Raw genomic sequence first — 15,506 nt, forward strand, 5'->3', positions numbered from 1 at the left:
TCTAGGATAGGTGAACAACTGAAAAATAATTGGTATTTGCTTAGTAAAATTTTTTTGTGACGGCATGCGTTTTCACGATACAGGGCGTTGAAGAACAAAAAAGTTTACACATATTTTACGATTTTGCCGAATCTGCTGGCAACATCGTATACTTATTATTCGTTATACAAAAATTTTTACTAAGCAAACCCAATTATTATTTTTCAGTTTTTCACCTATCCTAGAGACAGTATTACCATTGTCTATTTATACAATGGTATTACCTTTTTCTAGAACACCTTTCTGATTCAAACTTTCTTCATTCTTACTCTTTAAGATGACAGAATCGAACAGCGTAAAGCCAGTGGGGCCGGATGAAAACACATGTCACCGGAAAGTCAAGAACTTTGCCTTCGCAACGTTTTAAAAGTACAACCTGGACGCCCTATATTGTCTAATGCTCCTGGGCGCTAAGTAGAGCCATAGCCACCTTTACTTTACAAGCCATGAAGAGAAAAAGGCAACGTCGCAATTGATGACGTCGGTAGTCTGACTTTCGGACTACCGCTTTCGAAACTACGATTTTAAAGTACAAATTCTGGTAAAATTTATAGTATTTTTTGAGTCGAACAAGAAAATATTATTAATTAGAAGTTTGTACAAAATAATATTAAAAGTAATTCTTTGTAAGTAACGTTTATTATACAAAAAAAAAAACCAATAACAAGAATATAAACGGGATTCATTTTTTTCGAATCCTAAGAAAACTAATAAGTATTTTTCAAAAATTTAAACGCAGAGTGAAAGATTACGTTAGGACCGAGAGCTCAAAGTCCCTGAAAACTTCTATGTTTATTTTAATAAGTTACAGGGGTGAAAAACTAAGAAAATTTAGTGTGATTTTTAGTTTCAAATATGTCATTAAAAAAAAAACGTTTTATTCATTCTAAGGGACTTTCGGCCCTCGGTAATACAGTAATATTTTATTCTGCGTTTAAATTTTTCAAAAATACTTATTAGTTTTCTCAGAATTCGAAAAAAATGATTACATTTAAAATACAGGCGTCAAAATTTTGCATTCTGTTCCTTTCCCCTTAAAGTTTGTCGCACTTATTTAGAAACACCCTGAATTGATAAAGAACAAATCTAATTGTTAAACATAAGCGAATTAATTAAGAAAACAGAATGTTAAGAAAACCGGAGGCTATAGTTGGGTTTTAATTTCAGTATTTTATAAATGCCCTGTACACCATAAAAATTACACTGGTTAGCAACAATATTATTACAGCGGTATTACTAAAGAATTAGGCTATAACATATTAAAAAAATCACTTAAATCTGCCAACAGGTTTAGGAAATATAAGACATTAAAAATGACAAAATTTTTAAGTGGACGGATTTCTATATGCACGCAAGTTTATATAAAAATATATTATATTGAACTAAAATCATCTTAATAACATACCTTTTAATGTTCTTTATAATTTGGAGCACGAAATATTGTAAAATATTTAAGTTTCTCTGTAAATACAGTGAAAATTATTTAAAAACAAATGAGAACTGTCAGAATTAATCGGTCTACCATGTTGCCAAGTTTTAACTTCATGGCTTGTTAAGTAAAGGTGGCTATGGTAGAGCGCATACAACCGAGTTGAGCGACGCATGGCTCGTCTCAGCAAATGTCTGTCAAACGTCATCCTGCCACATGAACATTTTGGTTCTCATCTCGACCAAAAGAAATTATAGTTGATGAAAATTTGGAAAATCTTAATTTTTGGCAGACTGGAGAGACACTTGCCAAAGTCTGGAGGTAATGAAAATTGACGACTATCATGTTTCGGCAGAATATAGAAAGCCTGAAGATAGTCTAGAATCTAGAAGATGCAGTAGAACCTAATATGGCATGGTACAGCACTCATCAATATTTCACAATATTTCTTTCAAGTAATTAAATGCGCTGACGAATCCTGCTGCTGTTCTCGTTCGAGGAGTGCATTAAAATCTATTTATCGCCAACCGTCACTAAATTTATTTATTTATTTATTTATTTATAGTACTATACAATTGACCTGGCCTCTTGTGACTAATCCAGGTCGTTTCCTGATGGGATTACAGTAGTTTATTACAATATTATTATTTTAAGAATTTTTTCTATTTGACTAATTCTAATAAACAAATAACAGCAACTAAACAAAAACTAATAAACAACAGATAAAATATTACTTTTTTTTTAACATATAATTTTTATAAAAGTGCTCCCATTTCTCATTCTCAGATGAGAAATGCCAGCACTATTCATCTAAAAATAGTCACGAATAATTTTAAGTGCAGGTCTAATCGACTTTATGATATTCTCAATGGTATTTCGGTGAGCCTCAGACCATTGAGTTTTAAAATTTCAGGTTTTTAGTTTAATTTTTTTTTGTTTGATTAATATTTTTTTTTGATTTTTGATTTATTTTATTTTATTTTATATTTGATATTAATTTTTAATTATTTATTATATAAATAATTATTTAATTATTCCAATATTTTATTTTATATTTTTATATGTAATTTTAATTTTTTTTGTATAATTTCTTATTAAAATTCATAGAGGTTGGATATTATTTACTTGATTTCTTCTTCGTCTAATATTATATAAAACCGTCACTAAAGTCATTCATTATTGTACTCATTTGCCGCCATTTGCGGCAGTAAAGTAACACTTTATTGTACTGAAAGAAGAATTTTATTTTACCTGCCGCGATTAATCAAATTAAGTGAGATTGAATGTAAGTGGTCGATGGCAGTAATCGATTATTTATTTGAGTGACCTTAAAATTTATTTACTTTAATTATTAAAAATATTGTACAAAATTTACGTTATTATTAATTAAATTTATGTCAGAAAATGAAATTCTGTAGTATTTTGCAATTATATTTATAAAACATAAACCACAACTTTACAGATTTAGTAATTAGGTATTCAATATTGATAGCTAACAACTATCGATTAAAAATCGAAATCGCCCATCATGCAAGCAAGAGCCTTCTGTCATTACTTACTGTCATACGGAATTTTTATTTTGTGTAAAAGTAAAAGAATTCTTAAATCTTTTAAGTTTCGTATCTTTTAAGTTTCGTATTTTTAAGTTTCGTATCTTTTAAGTTTGCGATTATAGTATGAAATGGTGTTTTTGTTAATTCTATTATATATAGGATGGTGATAGATATGTAGGTATTTACTGATAATTTGTTAGCAAATATATTTATTTAGATTGTCTACTATTCATCACGGCAAATCAACTTCGTTGCGGCAGGCTACAGTACACTTCATAAACAATGACGTAACTTTTAACGGTATTTTTAATTTTTGGTATTTTACTTTAAGTATTAAAATTAGTATACAGTAGAGTCTCGGTTATCCGCCCTTCGGTTATCCGCCATTCCGTTTTATCCGCCGTACTATTTATGCAACAAAATATACTTTTGAAAATAGTCCATAAGCTGGAACTAGACTGATTGGAAAGACATGAACATGATACAAGAAATGAATGATAACCGAGACTTAATGCCTACATTGAAAGCCACCAATTTAAAAGATCTCAATTACATGGGATAAAGTTGGGGCACAAACAGTCTTGGGATAAGCTGTAGGGAGGCGAGAATAAAGAAACCGAAGGCAAGCACTCCGGGTGAAGTTCAGGAAAATATTTTGTCCTTAGTGAAACTTATCCCTGGATGTGAGGATGCGGCTTTAAGTGATGTTGGAGCGTGGTTTTCAAGGGATGACCAGTATGAAATAACCCATGAAGAAATGGTTACTCTTGTTAATGTGAAGGTCATGAAGACATCCAAGAACCAGATACTCTTGAGGCCCACATAGTCACACAAAGAAGCCGTAAAATGTTTTTAAGTTGCGATAAAATACGTCCAGCAACAAGAAGAATCCAGAGCTATCGATATCATGGTTCTACAGAGATGACGTGACTTGGCAGCAAAAAAACGAGATGCAAAAACTTATGTCTCATTTAACCCTCCCTATTATCCGCCCTTCCCCCGGCCCGTTTATGGCGGATAACCGAGACTCTACTCAGTGGCGGCTCGTGACCTCAGTATGCGGGTAGGCTACAAAAAATATCCTACAGTTTGTAATACATTTTGAGCCGTCTTGCAATACTAAATGTAATCTATGAGCGCAACAATGTGTAAAAATTGCTTTTGGAGCATCTACTTTAATTTTTGATTGTAATCCGTTTAAACCAGCCATTACACTTAGGTCTGGATCCCGCGTATGAAAAAAAAGTTGATTAATAGCAAGCTGAAAATTTGTTAATAGCTTAAGGGTGTATAGTCAGACAAACTTTGATATATAGGAACACTGGAACAGGGGAAGCTTTAATTATGGAACAGGTTAAAAATTTGGAACGGTCAGACCACGAAAACGGCACATGTATTTTGTCCGACAGAACAGACTTAAACTCTCCGAACAAAGATTAAACTCTCATGCAAAAATCAGACTGCTATTTATCACCAAATGGGCGTTTTAATGGGTGAAACATGTAGAATATGTCAAATGATAGGAATTGTGACAGGTGATAAATAGCAGTCTGATTTTTGCATGAGAGTTTAATCTCTGTTCGGAGAGTTTAAGTCTATTCTGTCGGACAAAATAAATGTGCCGTTTTCGAGGTCTGACCGTTCCAAATTTTTAACCTGTTCCACAATTAAAACTGCCCCTGTTGCAGTGTTCCCATGTATCAAAGTTTATCCGACTAGACACCCTTAAGCTATTAACAAATTTTCAGCTTGCTATTAATCAACTTTTTTTTCATACGCGGGATCCAGACCTAACTTGCACCATTGTAAAATTGAGCAATTAATTTATTTTTGTAATCATATGGCTCAAGCACGTTTGAAATTAAACTATATAGAGCGTCTGCAGATCTATTATCGCTAACATCAAAAAACCCTAAAAATCTTTCTGTTACCTGACCAACTTTGTTAACAAAACGGATTGTTAAAGTACACTGTGATTTTTCGGTTATATCAGTAGTATCGTCAGCTAGTATAGAAAAAAATTGACTTGCATTAATTTCTGTTGAAATTTCATTTTTTACGTAATCGGCAAGACAATCTATTAAATCATTTTGTATTGTTTTTGACAAACCCGTGAACACCCCTTCTATTTTTTAACATGATCCTGGATTTCCTGATCGCGTTTAACTACTAAATTAAAAATTTCTTTAAAATTACCCATGTTTGAAGAATTATGGCTCTCATCACGACCGCGAAATGTAAGTTCTTGTTTTGCTAAAATAATTGTAACATCAATTTCTTCAACTTCTTCAATCTTTTTCAACTTCTTCATTATATATCTTATTAGATAGAGAAATATGTCCAGCGAAAGCACTGTCAGTAGTTTGTTTATTTTTTTCTAACCGTTTTAAATCTAAGCAATTGTTTAAATGTTCTTTCGAAGATTCATGTTTTTTTACACTAGCTGATAAATTTTTCAAATCTGAATATCCCTGACTCACCCAAACATTTTGCTTCAAATTTGAGAGCAACAGACAAGGCCAACAGAAAAGTGAATTTTTAAAATAATTTCCGCTTAGCCATTTATGATTTTCATACCATGTTGTTTTAAACGATCTCGAAAATGGTTGATTGTCTTTTGTCTTATCTGTGGATAAAATTGTTAAATTTTGTAAAGGCCGGCCCATTGAAATAATTACTAATCTTTCTTGATTTTGGCGCCTTGAAACAGGCGTCTCGATCAAACTGCATATTACATCGTTTAAAATATTCATATTCGATGACTTAAGTTTTTCCACCAATAAAACTAACACACCTACGTTTCAACAACGTCAAATATTACTTATTTTATTTATGTATCAAATAATAATTTACTATTCGAATAAATTGATAAGTTAACAATTAACCTCGCTTTAAATTTTTAATTATCTATGTAATCTAATAACACATTATTCAGTTTTCATAAACAAATTTAAATTGTCCTACCTAGTTTTATTCAATACTTAACCTACTAATAACAGCCAAAATCAAAAAACAATTATTTTAAAACAGTTTCACAAGACACAAGAGAAGCAACTGATAAAATTTTGTAGGTCCGGCTATAAGACTCTGTGCCTATCCGCCCGTTCAAAATCGTAGAATACGGTCGCTACGAGCAGACCTGCAGCAGGCCTGCTCACGTAAACAGAGAGAGATCGCACGTCAATTCGGTGTTGGCGTCGTTCTATTTCAGGCTACGTTCCCGAGTGCCTGACCAAGGAGAATATAGAATCTATACAGTACTACTGATACTACAAGGAGCGTACAATAATTATAACTACGGAGAAAATTTTTTGGATATTTTTAAAAATAATTTGGATAATTTTTGCTATTTTATTGTAGATATTGTGTCAAAATTTATAAATTACAATTTTGAAATAAGTAATTTATATTAATAATTTATATTATTGTACTACATTTAAAGAGGGTAGGCGGCGCCTACCTTGCCTACCCCGACGGGCCGCCCCTGACTCTACTGTATTATTTAAATATAAATACAATAAAATTGTTTAAAACATATTTATTTCTTTGAAATCATTATAATAGAAGTATAACTTCTTTCGTGCGTACAAGGTACACACACTCTTTTTTCATTAGAAGGATGTAATTAAGTAAGTGTTAAGTAAATGTTAATGTTTTTTATGATTGGCGATAAAATTTTGTATGCACCACGTCAGTTACGACTCTTGATCGAACTCGTCTGTTATTCGCCTTGCTCGCTACGCTCGCTCGGCTCATAATATCAGACTCGTTTGATAAAGAGTCACTTTACTGACTTGGTACATAAATAACTATTTCCCGGTTTTCTACCGCGACCCTACCCGATCCTTTAAACTCTAAGCAAGCTCATAGTACCTAGTCAATTGGATAAAGGATCATGCAAGTAGTTTGCACTACTTCTTGTGTGGTTATCCATTGATCTCTCGCCTCCACTTCAAGAATTTAAGCAAATGCCATGAGAATGATAGCATTCTTATACAATAATAATGTATACCTGGGAAGAAACAAATTGGAAAACAAATTACAATTCTGTTAGTAGTTCTCCGTTCTTCTCTTTGCATATTGTCAATTTTGGTCTAAATGACTGCGTGTATATGTTTATTATTTTATAGAATTTTCTGCATTCGTGTATGTTGTTATGCTATAGGATTTTTTCTTGTACTTGTTTTTTCAAAGTCCCTCTTTTTTTCGTCTGCATATTCTAGTCGCTTGTATTCACTTTTCGTTATAAATTTCCCTGCTATTTCTTGTGTTTATTTGAAGTTGGTTAAGCCTAGCTTGCGTTTCTTCCTCTTTCTTCTTGCGTTTCTTCCTCTACTCCAATTTCAGTTTATGTTAAATCAAAACACAAGTACTAAAACTTTAACAATCGCATTTAAGCGAGAACACGTGTATATGTTTACTTTACTTCTAGTGAAAGTGTTCTCTTTGTAGATAACGCACTCTTCGAAACCATTGTTTAGATCTTGCTCATTAATTCAAGGCTAATTCGAGCACAAAAAAATAATAAAATGCAAATCACTAGCGCTTACTAATTTAACAAATCGGTGAGATATTTGTCGGACTAATCTTTGTCTGCTCAAGCTATAATATCCGTAAGATTCAATTCAATTGTCTTAAAACCGAATTAGTTCTGGGAACGTGAAGAAGTGCGATATAACATTAACCATAAAAAATAAATCATGCGAATTGTTGCTTTCGTATTGTTTATTGTTAGAGTCGGATCAAACGCCCTCCATTAAACCACGAGTATAAACAAGGGAAAGTAGGGAAACCTATATATGCCAATTTTGAATCTAGACAACGAAATGCATTAACCGGTTCATGTTCATTGTTTATGCGATTTTAATGGTAGTGCATTTTTCTACGGTAGCGAATAATCAATATCTATTTAGCCTACTTTATTTAATTCCTAAAATTATGTATATTAGCGGAAAATTGAGCAGAAAAACTGGTATGAAGATACGAAGAAATTTAGTTTTGACTTTCGATTGTTTACTCATTTATAAAAGTTAAAAAATGATGGATTAAAAAGTAAGTAAACCTTTCTCCTAATTAAGGAAGGATATATAGACTGTGCGAAGAAAAAATCAGCCGAACACAGTTTGGTTTTCGAAATGCAGTGGGTACAAGCGAGGCTCTATTTAGTATACAAGTGCTATTTCAACGATGTAGAGACGTAAATTGCGATATTTATGCATGTTTCATTGATTACCATAAAGCGTTCGATGCAGTAAAGCACGACAAGCTGATGGAGATATTAACCAATATGGGAATTAACACCTGTGATTTAAGGATTATCAGCAATCTGTACTGGAATCAAACATCCTCTATCAAGACAGAGGCAGGAGAATCCGACGATATCAAAATCAAACGTGGGGTCCGTCAGGGATGTATACTATCCCCACTGCTATTTAACATCTACTCTGAGGAAATCTTTCAAGAAGCTGTGGATGATGTTGAAGCCGGAATTCGAATTAACGGAGAATGTATCAATAACATAAGATACGCAGACGACACTGTGGTATTCGCTGACAGTTCTGAAGCCCTTCAGGAGTTAATGAACAGAATCGCAGAGGTCAGTCAGAGATACGGACTTTCACTAAACACTAAGAAAACAAAATGTATGATTATCTCTAAGAACAAACAGCAATTTGGACGAATCAGTGTGAATGGTCAACAAATAGAAAGAGTAAAAACATATACATACCTTGGTACGAACGTCAATGAAAATAGGGACCATTCTATAGAAATCAAATGTAGGATAGAGAAAGCAAGATCTGCATTTAAAAAAATGGCAAAGTTGTTCAAATGTCATGATTTGTCGATACCCATAAAAGTCAGATTACTACGATGTTATATCTTTCCTATACTGTTGTATGGAGTTGAGTCGTGGACTTTCACAGACGCTACCTGCAAGAAAATTGAGGCTTTTGAGATGTGGCTTTATCGTCGAATCCTGAAGATATTTTATACCGACCACATTACTAATGAGGGTGTTTTGCTAAGAATGCAAAAAGAAAAAGAGCTGTTAATCAAAATAAAAACAGCCAAAATCGAATACCTCGGTCACATCATGAGAAACAGTGAAAGATATGGACTGCTGCAACTGGTCTTACAGGGAAAAGTACAGGGAAAGCGAAGACCAGGACGGCGAAGGATTTTGTGGCTGAAAAATCTACGTACGTGGTTCAACACAACCAATACAAATCTTTTCAGAGCAGCAGTGTGCAAAGTACAGATTGCCATGATGGTCGCCAACATCCGAAACGGACAGGCACTACAAGAAGAAGAAGAAACCTTTCTCACAAAAAACCATTCTTGCCTTTCTTCATATGGTGTAAGTTTTTGTGTAAAAATACAAGTACAACATAGAACATATATTTGCAAAAATACAAAATAAAAATACAACCCTGTTGACGGCCGATATACGCGAATTATTGCTAGAATGAACCCAACATACAGAGTGAGTCTGTAATTTGGAATAAATTCAATAGTTCAAATACTAATTGTTTTTTTGAAAAATGCTCAGACCTGTCGATTAGTATTTCAAATCGACTTTTTTTACTTACTGTAATAATGTATACAGGGTGTCCAAATTTAGAGATATGACGTCATCGTTGATTTTCTTAAATGGCAACACTGTCATCTTGATAGCTATTTTGATAGGGTGTATAAAGTTATACATAACTGCAAAGTATCAAATTTTTATTCTCTATCATTTACAAGATAATAAAAAATAACAAAGTTTTGAACAACAAGTGTCTGTAATTTGGAATAAATTCAATAGTTCAAATACTAATTGTTTTTTTGAAAAATGCTTAGACCTGTCGATTAGTATTAAAAATCGAAATTGTTTACATACAATGATAATTTATACAGGGTGTCCCAATTTAGAGATATGACGTCATCGTTGATTTTCTTAAACGGCAGCACTGTCATTTTGATAGCTATTTTGATAGGGTGTGTGAAGTTAAACATAACTGCAATATATCAAATTTTTATTCCCTACCATTTATAAGATAATAAAAAATAACAAAGTTATGAAAAACAAGTAATCAAATAATTAAATTTAATTATTTTAATCAAGCAAATGCTCATAATGTTACCCACTGATTATTTTTGACAATATCCAAACGCGATCGAAATTCGTTTTGAACATTATGAGCATTTGCTTAATTGAAATAATTAAATTCAATTATTTGATCTTGTTTTTCATCAGTTTGTTATTTTTTATTATCTTGTAAATGCTAGGGAATAAAAATTTGATGTTTTACAGTTATGTGTAACTTTGCACACCCTATCAAAATAGCTATCAAAATGAGTGTTGCCATTTACGAAAATCAACGATGACGTCACATCTCTAAATTGAGACACCCTGTATACATTATTATTGTATGTAAAAAATTTCGATTTGAAATACTAATCGGAAGATCTGAGCATTTTTCAAAAAAACAATTAGTATTTGAACTATTGACTCACTCTGTATAATAGACTACATAGGTACTTCTCGCATCAACAGAACATTGCGTAATACCACTGGATGAATAATTTCAAACAAACCGTTAGAAGAAGGTTGCATATGACTGGCTTAAAAGTCAGAAAACGTTCATCTCATCCAGTACTAACTAGGAAACATCGCAGATTGAGAAGACTATGGACTAAAGAACACAGGGCCGCCGCTACCATATGTGCAAAGTGTGCATCGCACACAGGCGGCCCACAATAGGGGCGGCCAAAAGCAGGCCACTGATAATACTACTTTTTTAAAACGCAAAGAAGTTCAAATAATTAAATAGTAATGTTTTAGATAATTCTAATTCTAAAGTATAATATTCCAAACAATAATAATTATTATTATTATTACCTGATATTACTAAAATGCGTTTCATTTAACATTTATAGTGCTTTTTTTTCGAGAATCTAAATAGTTTGCTATTATATTACATTGTAGCCCAGATATACCGCACTTAGAACAAATAACAATTATTGTAGTAAGATGTGTTTCAACACCAGTTCGGATATTTGAATATTTCTTGGGCTTTTCTGCTGAAACTGACGTAACTGGACAAGGTCTCTTTGAATTTATAGAGAATACACTTGAAGAATTAAATATAAATTATGGATAATATGCGTGGACACGGTTACGATAATGGAGCCAATATGCGTGGTAGACACATTTGATTGCAGAAAATCCTCGAGAAAAATATCCTCGATCATTTTTTATTCCCTGTTCTGCACATAGTTTAAATCTGGTGGTGAATGATGCAGTAAAAATAAGTTTTGAGTGGGTGGAATTTTTTAATACTGTAGGTACAGGAAATATATGTATTTTTTCTTCTTCGAATATTTGAAGGAACATTTTATTAAAGCATTTTCCAAAGTGAACATTAAAAGCATTGTTGGACATGCGATGCGAGAGTCTGATCGATGTAATCGCTCCATTAAAAGCCCAGATAAATAAAATATATGATGCTTTAGACTTTAGAAGAATTGCAAAATGATAACAAAAGAGATATGAATTTGGAAATTCAATGGATAAATATATTCAATTGTGAGAAAGTGTATAAAGCCCTTACAGACATAAACAGCTCAGAGACTGACATGAGTGCAACCGATTTATATAAAGAAATTAAAGCTATTCAACCATATGTTAAGTCGCGTTTACACGATGGCAATTGGCGAGACAATTGTCATTGGACAATTGTCATCACGTGGTTGCGGATTGTCGGAGGCCAGTCCAGTTGAAAGAGAAGATGTTTACACGGGGCCAACTAAACATCATGACCCCGTGTAAACATCTTCTCTTTCAACTGGACTGGCCTCCGACAATCCGCAACCACGTGATGACAATTGTCCATTGACAATTGTCTCGCCAATTGCCATCGTGTAAACGCGACTTTACCGCAGAAAAACGTCCTGGTAATATTCTTGAATACATTTACGAAATAATATTATATTAACATTTCCAAACTTAACTATAATCAATCGTACATAATAATCGTACGTATATTCCCAACTCTAACATTTACTAAGGGTGAGCGTTCGTTTTCAAAACTTAAAATAATTAAAAATTATTTGCGATTCTCAATGAAGCAAGATAGACTTTCTGCTTTAGTAATGTTATTTATCGACCATGAAGTGTGTACGACATTGGATATTAAAAACAAAGACATCGTAAAAATTTTTCCCGAAACGGAAGCCAGAAAAGTTTGTTTTTAGTTTCTTTATGTTTTATGTTATATTATTCACGGTTTATTTTAATTAAATGGAAGTTTAAATTAGGATATACATATAATGGGCGTTGGATCATGGATATTACTCCAATTGTTCAAGTATTTATCTATTTACAAATTATTATTATTACGCATCTTCTGCACATTTCTTTAAATACTAGTGTGTACATATTTGTAAAGTGTTGGAAGGGGGGCGGCAAATATTAAGTTGCACACGGGCGGCCAACACCTCAGCGGCGGCCCTGGAAGAACACCGCAACTGGACAATCAACGAATGGAGTGAGACACTGTTTATTTACATATGAGTCTAGATTTCGTATAAACAATTTCGATGGTCTTGTTTTGGTTTGAAGGGAACGAGAAGAGAGATGCCTTATAATGAACATTATAAGGCGCCTATATCTGCTTTTGGGAAAAGCTCTATATGCGTTTGGGGTGGTATTTGTTTTGATGGCCACACGGACTTAGTGGTTCTGACAAAGGCTACTATAATGGATCAGAGATATAGAGATATGGTTGTAGAAATTGCTGTACCATTTGCGGGTGCAATCGGAAATTTTTTGTCCTCATTGAAGACAAGGCCCGTCTGAAGATTACAGCCTGCCAGAACAGAGTGGCCAGCCCGATCACCGGATAAGAATTGCATAGAACATATGTCGTGGCCACAATAACACGACAACTTTATATGTTAGAAAATCCTGTGAATACGCTTCAAGAGTTAAGTGAAGCTGTGAAGCACATATGGGCAACTTTGGATCAAAATTTTTTTTAATGCATTAATTGACAGTGTGGCTAATAGAGTAAGAAGTTAACGAGGAGGTCCAACACAATATTAGAATTTTTTATTTAAGTTTTGTAGGGCAATTATCTCGTTATTTCCGATTTTGCAGAACACAATTTTATGTTATCCTATTTCCATAAATTGTTTTTCTTGTTTAAATATTTTATTCCTGCTTTTAATTATTTATATTCTAAAAAATATATATATTTTGTAACTGTAGAATAGTTGATTTCCCCTTCCTGTTTTGGTTTGTTGTTGCCTGTTGTTGCTGATGATGGTTCGTGTTGGGCCGGAACGCGTCTAAAGTGTTTTAAACCTGCAGTGTTTTTAATAAATTGATTTGTGCTTCATCTTGGAAAAAGAGTATTATTACCTCTAGACCACATTTTTGAAGTATGGAGACATCTTCTTCTTAATGCTCCATCTCCTATCGGAGGTTGGATATCATAATGGCTATGGTCACTTTGTTGGCTGCTGCTCTGAATAGTTGTAATGAACTACAGTTAAACCATTCTTTAAGGTTTCTCAGCGAGGAGATGCGTCTTCTTCCTCTGCTGCTTTTTCCTTGGATCCTTCCTGGCATAATAACTCTCAGTAACTCATATTTTTCTCCTCTGGTAATGTGACCCAAATATTCCAGTTTTCTTGTTTTTATACTGTTCATAATTTTTAACTCCTTATTTAAACGTCGTAACACTTCAACATCCTTTCAACCCACTAAATTTTCATTTATCTTCTGTAACACCACATTTCGAACGCTTCTATTTTTCTTATGTGTTGTCTCTTCAATGTCCAAGGTTGGTATATATACATATTTTCCTAAAATTCCTAAAATTTATGTCATTTATTTTACTGTTTTAGTCACTTGTTTCCATTGGCGAAGCGTCCATGTAACCACTGTTACCATTGGTAACAGTTAAAAATCTTGCAAATAAATATTTTATGACGATGAATAATTCTATTTACCAATATTTTTACCAATAGAAATATATTATTATATTATGTGGTAATAGTACCTAACTCAGTAAATAGCCAACTACTCGTAGACACGAAAATATTGGCTAGTTTATGTGACTCAGTTGCACTTTATTATACTCTGTTACCAGACTCATTTCTGGTTACAATGGTTATATATTCTCGCTGGCGCTCGGGACTGGCTAGTGACTGAAAATTTTGAACAAGAGACGGCATAAGCGCGCTGTGTATCAGTAGCGCTGTTACCAGATTTAAAATTGGTAACAGTATCTACAAAAAGACAAAAAGTGTGCGTGCACTTAACCATGGATGAGTGTCGCTTCTTAATCGATCAACTACTTGAAAAGTAATTCTCCTTGTATAATTTTGAAGAAAAAATGAGATTAAAAATGAAAGACCTATTTTAAACAATTTAAAAAAGGAGTCAACAAAAGTAGTTCGATATTTTAAATTTAGTTGGTACAGTGAAAATCCTTGGTTATATTATGGTTGCAAGAAAAATATACTGTATTGTTGGCCATGTCTTCTGGTTTCTACAGAAAAATGGGTGGACCAGGTTCACGATTTAAATAGTGTTAGATTTTTAAAAAGGAGACATGAAATTTCGCCCTTACCTACATGTAAGATGTATACCAATTTGATTCAGTTTGGCAAAACAAAAAGCAAAAGTTCTCTTAACCAAGCTTTTAAAGCAAATATTGCTAAACATAATGAGTTTGTTAAAAAATAGATAGGTATATCCTTAGCACACTTATAATAGATACTGTATGTTTTTGGGCCAAACAAGAACTAGCGTTTCATGGTCATTTTGAGTGCGACGACTCTGACAATCCAGGCAATTACAGGGAATTGTTAACATTAATTGCCAAAAAAGATAAAAAATTTTGTCAACATCTAGAAACATCTGTTTTTTCGAGAGTTTCAAGTGATATATAAAATGATATTATTGAAGCTACACTCACCGGCACAAAATTCCGCCACCCAAAATTTTTGATTAAGTTTGGCAATTTATAACTTTATTATTTGTGCTCCGATTTTCAAGATTCTTACACCAGTTTGTAGGTACATGTATTCATATTGTTTGGTATTATTCCGGTAACAAAAAATTTTGCTTGCATGTCATTGCACAGGGGTGAAAGGAAGCGTTGTATTTTCTCCTAATTTTAAAAAATTCTGTGGAAAAATGGAATATTTCATTTTGTTTCATAGTCCTGTCATATTTTCCCGGAGGCATCACCAACATTTTGTTTTTTGAATTATCCGAATATCTTTTTTCTTGTAAGAGATGTACCATTTTTTGTAAATTAAAACACTGATTGACTCATACAATTGAGGTTGGATTGATAAGATTAGAATGGCCCGCATGCAGCCCAGATCTCAATCATATCGAGCATTTATGGGATGAATAAAAAAAGCTATTTGCCGTCATCCTAGGCCTCCAGAAAATTTGGTACAGTTATCCCCTGGTATAAAGG

The sequence above is a fragment of the Diabrotica virgifera genome, chromosome 8 (genome assembly GCF_917563875.1).
Source record: "Diabrotica virgifera virgifera chromosome 8, PGI_DIABVI_V3a".
Taxonomy (NCBI): domain Eukaryota; kingdom Metazoa; phylum Arthropoda; class Insecta; order Coleoptera; family Chrysomelidae; genus Diabrotica; species Diabrotica virgifera.